The 11,072-nt window shown below is 40.5% G+C and overlaps 1 pseudogene; it reads left to right on the forward strand.

Annotated features, from left to right (window-relative positions):
- The first annotated feature begins 925 nt into the window (after positions 1–925).
- Positions 926–11,072, forward strand: part of LOC104993199 — a 15,905-nt pseudogene continuing 5,758 nt past the window's right edge.

Raw genomic sequence — 11,072 nt, forward strand, 5'->3', positions numbered from 1 at the left:
AGTCTGTTGTTCCATGTCCAGTTCTAACTGTTGCTTCCTGACCTGCATACAGGTTTCTCAAGAGGCAGGTCAGGTGGTCTGGTATTCCCATCTCTTTCAGAATTTTCCACAGTTTATTGTGATCCATATAGTCAAAGGCTTTGGCATAGTCAATAAAGCAGAAATAGATGTTTTTCTGGAACTCTCTTGCTTTTTCGGTGATCCAGCAATACCTAGAGTCATTTTTCTTACTGTGCAGAAACTGGGGACCCCTATAGGCAGGGTTCTCTCTTGCTCTAACTTTTGGGTCTTATATTTATTGGGAGGGTTTGACAGACAGAGAACCATCCCATTAACAGGTGGGGTAAGAGATGATATCAAGACAACTTCCCGGAGGAGGAGCTATTTAAACCCAATTGGGATAAAAAGCAGGGCCTGGATGAAGTGGAGTCAAGGAGGATCTCCATGTGATCAAAGACAGGACCAGCCCCCTGTTCCACTCCTCACCTCCACAAGACCCCAACAGTTCCCCCACCTGGACCTTGTCTGCATCCTGTCCTTCCCTCTGTCCCAGGAACTCAAAATAATTAGGGTGATCCAGCTGCTCCAGGTGGCTGCAAATCACTACAATCTTCAGCCCGAGCAGCAAACTGCAGCCTGTTCCAGGCTATGCAGCCCTTCAGCAAGAATGAGAGGTGAGGGGAGAGAGGAGTTTGTTGAGGGCAGGGTGGACTCTGTGCTGGCCAGCTCCACAAAGCCTGAGGCCATGGCACCCTGATTGTCCCAAACCTGCTTCAAGTTATCCCCTGGCACACCTGGATGCCCGCTGCTGGCAGGCACTGGGAGGGACATCTGAGGGTGGCTCCTGGCAACACACAGGTGCCACTCTGTCCTGTACCAACAGCCTGCCTTGCCAGCAGGATCTCCCAAACCATAGGCCATCAAGATGCAACTGTTCTTCAAGGCTAAGAAGGACCTCAGGGCCAGGTGAGTGAGTGGGCCTGCAGTGCTTTTACCCAGTGGCTCAGTAAAGTTCTGACTTAATGTGGGCCTGGGGAGCTGGACAACTTGTGCTGGGCTCCCAGCTCCCTCACTGACCCATTTGGTGAGATTCTTCTCACCTTTCTTAGACCCGGTTTACTTCTCTGTGAAATGGGTGATGCTAAGTGTCCTCTCCCATGGCTGGGACAAATGGGATGCTGTTGACTGAACAGTTAGCATGGGGTCTGGAACACAGAGTGCAGAGGGTTTGAGCAGGAGATCTGTGATTCCTGGGGATGATCCCCAATATAAGCAGACTCTCCAGCCACCAGGCCTGTAATAGAGCGCCCAGTACCAATGGCAGATCACACTTCTGTGATCAGCTCAAGTACGACCAATGCCTTTGTGGCGGAGACACAGCTGGGACACTTGGGGTGCAAAGGGCTAGCTCATACCAATCAGATGAGAAAAACACTATAAAGGTTTTTCTGGGATTTCCTGAATCTCACGAGAAAGGGGACACCCTCCCCAAAGCCCCAGCACCTATTTACCAATTGGAAGGAGGAACAATATGTATTTGTTGTGAGTAATAAATGTTAAAACAGAATATTATATTCAACTTCTGTTCCTCTTAAGCCTAGAAGTTGTGGTGCCGTTTTTTTGTGTGTTTTTTTTGTTTGTTTGTTTGTTTTTACTTTGTGACAGTTAAAAGATACAGATCTCACATTTCTTCTTGAATTAAGAAAATTTACAGGGTCACAGTTTACTGTATGTGGGAGAAAGAAGAAAAGCTAGCCTCCACCTTCTGGCGGCTGCTGCTGCTGCTGCTAGGTCGCTTCAGCCGTGTCCGACTCTGTGCGACCCTAGAGACGGCAGCCCACCAGGCTCCCCCGTTCCTGGGATTCTCCAGGCAAGAACACTGGAGTGGGTTGCCATTTCCTTCTCCAATGCATGAGAGTGAAAAGTGAAAGTGAAGTCGCTCAGTGGTGTCCAACTCTTAGCGACCCCATGGACTGCAGCCTACCAGGCTCCTCCATCTATGGATTGTCCAGGCAAGAGTACTGGAGTGGGTTGCCATTGCCTTCTTCACCACCTTCTGGCTACTGAAGGATAACTCTAGTACCCCTTCCTCAAAGGACAAGTTCATTTCAGCACAGTTCAGCAAGGCCAGGAACAGGAACAGCCCCGCAAAGCTCCTGGGATTTAAGTGGGAGGTACTTTCACAGGCAGAGCAACAACCTCTGAAATGTAGGTGCCTCTGAAAATAGTACTTGCTAGGACCACATCCTGTCTGAAGACACTGGCTGCGTTTCTGCAGCCCTTGGAGAAAGAGGGAACGTCTTGTTTTTCTGGTCAAGATTTCTTTCAACTGAGTATTGGAGCTTGTAGTTTTCTAGGTCTATTTGGTGATAATTCACTAGATAATCAGCACTAAGAGGGAAAAACAAGAACAAAAGATGCATGAGGAGAGGCCAAGGCCAGAGGAAGGTCATCTGCAGATGCATCGAGGTCAGGCAGCACTTTTTATTCTCAGGCCTCCACCAGAGCCTCCAAGATCTACCCTTCAACTAGAGTAGAATTCACCTGGGGTCCTTGTCCATTATCTCTGAATTCCTTTTTCTGATGGCTTCATATTTGAGGAAAAGATTTGCAGTACAGCTTTAAAGGGTAAAGTTTGGCTTAAATCCATAAACACCACTGATTCCTGGGAACTAGGATTTCTACGTATGTGTATGTTTTTGTTTCATATTTGAATGAAGAGTTCCAAAGAATATAAAGGAGAGATAATAAAGCATTCCTCAGTGATCAATGCAAAGAAATAGAGAAAAACAACAGAATGGGAAAGACTAGAGATCTCTTCAAGAAAATTAGAGGTATCTAGGGAACATTTCAGGAGAAGGCAATGGCACCCCACTCCAGTACTCTTGCCTGGACAATCCCATGGATGGAGGAGCCTGGTAGGCTGCAGTCCATGGGGTCGCTAAGAGTCAGACACCACTGAGCAACTTCACTTTCACTTTCCACTTTCATGCATCGGAGAAGGAAATGGCAACCCACTCCAGTGTTCTTGCCTGGAGAATCCCATGGACGGAGAAGCCTGGTAGGCTGCAGTCCACGGGGTCGCACAGAGTCAGACACGACTGAAGCGACTTAGCAGCAGCAGCAGCAGCAGGGAACATTTCATGCAAAGATGGGCACAACAAAGGACAGAAATGGTATGGACCTAAAAGAAGCAGAAGATATTAAGAAGAGGTGGCAAGAATACACAGAAGAACTATACAAAAAAAGATCTTCATGACGCAGTTAACCATGGTGGTGTGATCACACACCTAGATAGAGCCAGACATCCTGGAATGCAAAGTCAAGTGGGCCTGAGGAAGCATCACTATGAAGAAAGTTAGTGGAGGTGATAGAATTCCAGTTCAGCTATTTCAAATCCTAAAATATGATGCTGTTAAGGTGCTACACTAAATATGCCAGGAAAATTTGGAAAACTCAGCAGTGGCCACAGGACTGGAAAAAGCCAGTTTTCATTCCAATCCCAAAGAAAGGCAATCCCAAAGAATGTTACAACTACCACACAGTTGCACTCATTTCACATGCTAGCAAAGTAATGCTCAAAATTCTCCAAGCCAGACTTCAACAGTATGTGAACCATGAACTTCCAGACATTCAAGCTGGACTTAGAAAAGGCAGTGGAACCAGAGATCAAATTGCCAACATCTGTTGGATGATCAAAAGAGCAAGAGTTCCAGAAAACATCTATTCTGCTTTATTAACAATGCCAAAGCCTTTGACTGTGTGGATCACAACAAACTGTGGAAAATTCTTAAAGAAATGGGAATACCAGACCACCTGACCTGCCTCTGGAGAAATCTGTATGCAGGTCAAGAAGCAACAGTTAGAACCGGACATGGAACAATAGACTGATTCCAAATCGGCAAAGGCTATATATTGTCACCTTGCTTATTTAACTTATATGCAGAGTACATCATGTGAAACACCAGGCTGGATGAAGTACAAGCTGGAATTAAGATTGCTGGGAGCAATATCAATAATCTCAGATATACAGATGACAGCGCCCTTATGGCAGAAAGTGAAGAACCAAAGAACCTCTTGATGAAAGTGAAAGAGGAGAGTGAAAAAGTTGGTTTAAAACTTAACATTCAGAAAACTAAGATCATGGCATCCAGTCCCATCACTTCATGGTGAACAGATGGGGAAACAATGGAAACAGTGACAGACTTTATTTTCTTAGGCTCCAGAATCACTGTAGATGGTGACTGCAGCCATGAAATTAAAAGATGCTTGCTCCTTGAAAAAGCTATGACCAAACTAGACAGCATATTAAAAAGCAGAGACATTACTTTGCCAACAAAGGTCCATCTAGTCAAGGCTATGGTTTTTCCTGTGGTCATGTATGGATGTGAGAGTTTGACTATAATGAAAGCTGAGTGCTGAAGAACAGATGCTTTTGAACTATGGTGTTGGAGAAGACTCTTGAGAGTTCCTTGGACTGCAAGGAGATCCAACCAGTCCATCCTGAAGGAAATCAGTCCTGAATATTCATTGGAAGGACTGATGTTGAAGCTAAAACTCCAATACTTTGGCCACCTGATGAGAACTGACTCATTGGGAAAGACCCTGGTGCTAGGAAAGATTGAAGGCAGGAGGAGAAGGGGACGACAGAGGACAAGACGGTTGGATGCCATGACCAAGTCAAGTGACATGAGTTTGAGCAAGCTCCAGGAGTTGGTGAAGGAAAGGGAAGCCTTGTGTGCTGCAGTCCATGGGGTCACAAAGAATTAGACACAAATGACCAACTGAACTGATTATATAAACACATGTTTCAAATTATTCATAAACTGTAAAGAAGAAACAGAACAATCAAATGCATGGTTATTTTTGCAGCTGGTCACCTTTTGCAGCTGGTATTTGTAACTATCTTCTTTCCTTACCCATTTCTTATTTCCTTTGCCCTCAACAAGCATTTCAACTGGCTATGAGGTGCTCTGCCTGTTTGGGTAGAACCTAATCTTCACTGCTGGAGGACCTGGGCCACTACCAATCCTACTGAGAATGGTTTTTTCCAGTTTTCTTTGGATTTTAATCACAGGGCCAGATGATACTAAGAAAGCCCTAAGAAATCTCCTGAATTCCAGACCCAGGCTTCCTCACCTTCACTACAGAGTAGCCCTTGGTCATCAGTGATTACTTTAGCCAGTTCAGCAATCTTATTCCTTAGGTATAATTTTAGAGGGATAAAGGGACCAGGAGTGGCGGTCTTTACTTACAGTTTAATGGCATACAGTTTAATGTCTTCTCAGAGAAGCCCTGACTACATTAGGAACTAAGCCTCTAGGCCAGCAGAGCATACAGTTACATGGACATGTAGCAAAACTCTGCTAGTGGATCAGTAGGGGTTATAGCAGTAATAGTGAATGGTCCACTCTCATCCATCCTTGATTCCTGGACCCATGTATCTCAGCTATGGGAAAATCAGTGCTGCATACTGAATGCTGATTTAGAGCATATACAGCCTCCTGGAGAACATCATGCCAGTCCATCAAGGTACTGCCATCTGGCCGACACTACCATTCTGCCTTCAAAAGTCCATTCTAGTGAAGTCAGCTGCTTCAGAATTACTGGAAACATGGAATGATCAGTAAATTCAATGAGCATTTGGTTACAGGCACACTTTACTCCCTGTGCAGAGTTCCTTCATCAAAAGCATGTTGTGTGAAACACTGTGATGGTGAATAAGGCACCTGTGACTCCTCAGACGGTATTTTTGATAGAAGAAGCACTGCACACAGCAAAGGCAAATCTGTATCCAGAGTAGGTGTCTCTCCCAGAAAGAACAAAACATTGCCCCTTCAATGGCCAGATTCCTCCAGTGTAATCCCCTGCTATTGGGCCGATTATCCCAGGGAGTGGTGATATCCTTGCTGAGAACAACCTGAAGACCATCAGAACAGCTCTTCTTCAATTAAGACTGAAAAGAAAGAACCACAAGGAGGCTGGTAGAAGAAGAGGAAAAGCAATTCAGTGCCTACACACATTTAGGAAAGAGTTAAACCAGCTCAGCAGTGGCCTGCCATGAGCCAGGGAAGAGACTGCCACTGCCAGCATGTGCCCACTTATGAACACTTGGCAAGAAGCACAGCCAGCTCAGCAGTGTGGCTCCAACACCTGCAGCCCCAGCCCAGCCTCTAACCAAGGCATGCAAACCAGGGAAAAATGGAATCAGCTCACAAGTATAGCCCAAGGCCCTGGGTATTGGACACATCCCCCCAACCAAGGTAGAGGTTCCCATCACACCTCCTTCAGGGCTCCTATTTTAGCACCTTGGGCACTGGCTCAACCCCAATAGGGCAGTGACTACCATTCAGTCTAGAAAAAGTTCTAGTTTGCACATGGCTCCTGCTGTAGTGCTCCAATTCAAGCCCTAACAAGTTCCCACCAAGGCAACAGGTGCCATCACACCCCAGGGGAGAGGTGATCCAAGATGATTTCAGATCCAGCTCTCCCACCAAAGCCACTGGGTACCTGCAAAATGCACAGAGACACTCCCACAAAAGGATATACCATCAAAATCAGAATAAGTAACAGCTTCACCTAATTTCATGGAGACAAAGAGAGAAAGTTAATCAAAATTCAAGGACAGAACAATAGGTTTAAGATAAAGAACAAGGTGAAACCCCTGAAAAAATCCCTAATGAAACAGAGATAAATAATTAACCTGACAGAGAATTTAAAACATAGTAATAAAAATGCTAACCTAAGTTGGGAAAAGGATAGCTGAACACAGCACTTCAACAGAACTAGAATATATAAAAAAGAACCCAGCAAAGATGAAGAATTCAGTAACTGAAATGAAAAATACACTTGAAGGAATTAACAACAAATTAGGCAATAAATCACCTAATCAAAACAGCAGAAAGAAAAACAAATTGTTAAAATTGAGGATAGGTTAAGAAACCTTAGGGACAACATCAAGTATACTAACATTCTTATCACAGGCACCCCAGAAGGAGGAGAGAGAGAGAAGGCAGTCAAAAATGTATTTGACAAAATTATGGCTGAAAACTTCTCTAACCTGAAGGAGGAAACAGGTATCCATGTTCAGGAAGCACAGAAAGACCCAAACAAGATGAACCCAAAGAGACCCACACCAAGACCTGTCATAATTAAAATGGCAAAAGTTAGAGATGAAGAACTTTAAAGGCAGCAAGAAAAAACAGTCACATACAAGGGCATGCCCATAAGGCTATCAGCTGGTTTTTTTTTTTTTTTTAACACAAACTTTGTAGACCAGAAGGGAGTGTCATGATATATTTAAATTACTGAAAAGAAAAAAACCTACGACCTAGGATACTCTACCCAGCAAGGTAATCATTCAGAACTGAAAGGCAGATAAAGAGTTCTCCAGACAAGCAGAACTGGATTAATGACAACTAACTCAATATTATAAGAAATGTTAAAAGTTCTTTATGAGAAAAAGAAAAGGCTACAACAAGAAACAAGAAAATACAAAAATAAATAAGAAAAATAAGAAAATGGGAAAAAGTCCCTGGGTAAAGGCAAATATATGAAACAGCAGCATCAACAATGTAAATAAGCTATTACAAAGGGTTAAAAAACTTAAGTCAACTGTAACTACAATTAACAGTAAAGAGACAGGCATGAAGATATAAAATGGGATATCACAACATAAAAGGTGGGGGAGGAGTAAAAATGTACATCTTTTAGAATGGATTTGAACTTAAATAACTATCAGTTTAAGACAAGTAGATATAGTTAAAGGTCAATACACATGAACTTTATGGTAGACACAAATCAAAAACCTACAACAGATACACAAAATGAGAGAGAAAGAGATACAAACATAACACTAAAGAAAATCATCACACCACACGGGAAGAGACTAAAAGAACAATACAGAACTATAAAAATAAATAAAAAAAAACAAGCAACAAAAAAGCTATCATAAAAGCTATCAAAATAGCAACCAGCACATACCAATCAATACTCACTTAAAATGTCAATGAACTAAATGCTCCAACCAAAAGATGTAAGGTAGCTGACTGGATAAAAAAGCAAGATCCATCTATATACTGCCTACAAGAGACTAACTTCAAAGCTAAAGACATACAAAAACTGAAAGAGGAGGATGGAAAAAGATATCCATGCAAATGAAAGAGAAAAGAAACCTGGAAAAGCAATACTCATATTACACAAAGTAGACTTCGGAAAAAAAAAAAAAAGCCTATATTAAAAAATGAAGAAGGATATTATATAATGATAAAGGAGTCAATACAGGAAGATATAACACATGTTAAATATACACGCACCTAATATAAGAGCACCTAAATATATAAAGCAAATATTAAGAGACATAAAGAGAGGAATTGACAGGCATATAACAATAGGAGGAGATATAATATTCCACTTACATCAATGGATAGATCATCCATACAGGAAATCCACAGGAAACCCAGAGACCTTAAAAGACACGTTACACCAGATGGACAACAGATATCTACAGGACACTGCATCCAAAAAGAGCAGGATACGCACTCTTTTCCAGTGTGCACGGAACATTCTCCAGGATACATAACACCCAGGACACAAAACACTACTCAATAAATTTAAGAGGATAGATTTTATATCAAGTAGCTTTTTCTGACCACAATGATATGAAGTTAGAAATCAATAACAGGAAGAAAAATGGAAAAACACAAACATAGGAAAACTAAACAACATGCTATGGGAAAAAACTCAAATAAATTAACAGATAGAATAAAGAGGAAATTAGAAAATACCTTAAGACAAATGATTGTTAAAAATACAACTTTCCAAAATCTATGGGACATAGTAAAAGCAGTTCTAAGAGGAAGTATATAGTGATACAGGCCTACCTAAAGAAACAAAAATATTAAACAAACAACCTAATCTACCATCTCAAGGAATTAGAAAAACAAACAAGGCCCGAAGTCATTGGACCAGTCAACAAAAATATGATATTTAATTGAAATTATCTGATTTACAAGTTAGTTTGAATAACATCTCTTAATTTATATGACTAAATTTGAATCTACCTGACATAAGGGATGTGTGATATTTTGTTATATTTTATTGATAAAGAAAAAAACATAAAAATTAGACTTTAACATGAGCAATTGCATTGTAACACATAATATATTGGCAGTTATCATAGGAATAGTCAATTTGGGGCATAGATTTTATTTCCATAAAGACAACCCGGGGGGAGTAAAAGTGTTTTGATAAAAGCCATCATAAAGAACACTTTTCTTAAACTAGTATTTGCAAACGAGTTCAATCACAAGAAAATGCTTTAAAAATATGTCTAAAGATAGTACTTATGAATAATCAAAAACATTAAAAATACATAATTGACCCATGAAAGTCATTCAGTTATGTCCGACTCTTTGTGTCCCATGGACTGTAGCCTACCAGGTTTCTCTGTCCACGGAATTCTCCAGGCAAGAATACTGGAGTGGGTACTTGTTCTCTTCTCCAGGGGATCTTTCCAATCCAGGGATCAAACCCAGGTCTCCCACATTGCAGATAGATTCTTTACTGTCTGAAATACCAGGGAAGCCCACAAAATTGACCTAAGGACATGATAATATTAACCAACCAGGAAGGCAATTGGGTGGTATACCTGATTGTTTTTCATACTGTCTTTTCTTTTCATGAGGTATAAATTACAATCAGTGAAATGCACATATCTTAAGAATACAGTCCAATAGATATTGATATATCTGTACACCCTATAAACAGCATCCATACCACAGAAACTTCCCTCAAGGCTCTTCCCAATCAATCTCCCTACCCTTCTGCTTGAGGCAATCATCACCATAGCTTAGTTACCAGTTTAAGAAATTCATTGAAGAGAATTATGCTACTATTTAGCAATAAAAAAAGAATGAACTAATGATAGAGACAGCATGGGATGAACTTCCAAATCAACCTCAGTGAAAGAAAAATCAGACACAAAAGAAGTATATAATGCATTATTCCATTTATATAAAATTCCAAAAAATTCCAACTAAACCCTAGTGACAGAACTCAGAGCACTGGTTGTCTGGGGACCAGGGAGAGAATAAGAAAGAATAATTTCAAATGGGAATAAGTAAATGTGGGAGGTACATTCATGTTAAAACTTATCAAACTATACACTTTAAATATGTCATTGATTTTTTCTCAACTATATCTCAGTAAACCTTAAAGTCATAACTTTCAAATGGCATATTAGTTTGCTGGGTAAGAAAAGTTTACCTTGCAAGTCACACAGAGGTTATATGTTCAATAAGTAATTAAGCTTTCATAATTTTTTTTAACAGAGAAAAGGTTTCACCAGTTTTCCTCCAAACATTTTTCTCTAATGCAATTTTCACCCCTTCACATGATTGCAGTTCCCTGTATGTTCAATACCCATGTTTTCCCAATACCAAGAAGTCAATAGAGCACTTTTTATTTTTTCACTCTGGGCTTTTGTTTGGTTTATTTCTACTGACTTATCTGCAAGATCATTGATCTTTTCTCACTGTCCAATCCATTGTTATGACCTCACTTCATCTTACTTCTCAAATTTCCATTTGACCTTTTGTTAGTTTCCATTTCTCTACTATGAACCTCTACCTGTTCATACGCTATATCCATCTTTACCTTAAATCTTTGAACGTATTTATAATACTCTCTTAAATTCTTTTTGACTAGAAGGCTCTAATATACAAAACAATTGTATATGTTATTTAAATAATGGAATAGATGATTTATTTAATGGTTAATTTAGTTTCAGTGTACAGATCAAGGCATAATCTACTCTTTAAGCCCAAACCCTTTCCTTCCTCTGTTTATTCAATACTTTGGACACAGATATTATGAGATATGCACTAAACCTAAAATCAAGATATCTATAGGAACCATCATATCATTGGAAGAAGGAATTCACTGATCTACCGCATTTTTCAATGGCTTCAATTTCATATTTAGTTATACATTACTAACTGATCCACTAAAATAAGATGGCAAAAAAACCCAGATCTACTTTTAGAAACACAATTTTCCTTTTTTTTTTTTTT

This window comes from Bison bison, unplaced genomic scaffold (assembly GCF_000754665.1).
Source record: "Bison bison bison isolate TAMUID 2011002044 unplaced genomic scaffold, Bison_UMD1.0 scf7180017864235, whole genome shotgun sequence".
Taxonomy (NCBI): Eukaryota; Metazoa; Chordata; class Mammalia; order Artiodactyla; family Bovidae; genus Bison; species Bison bison.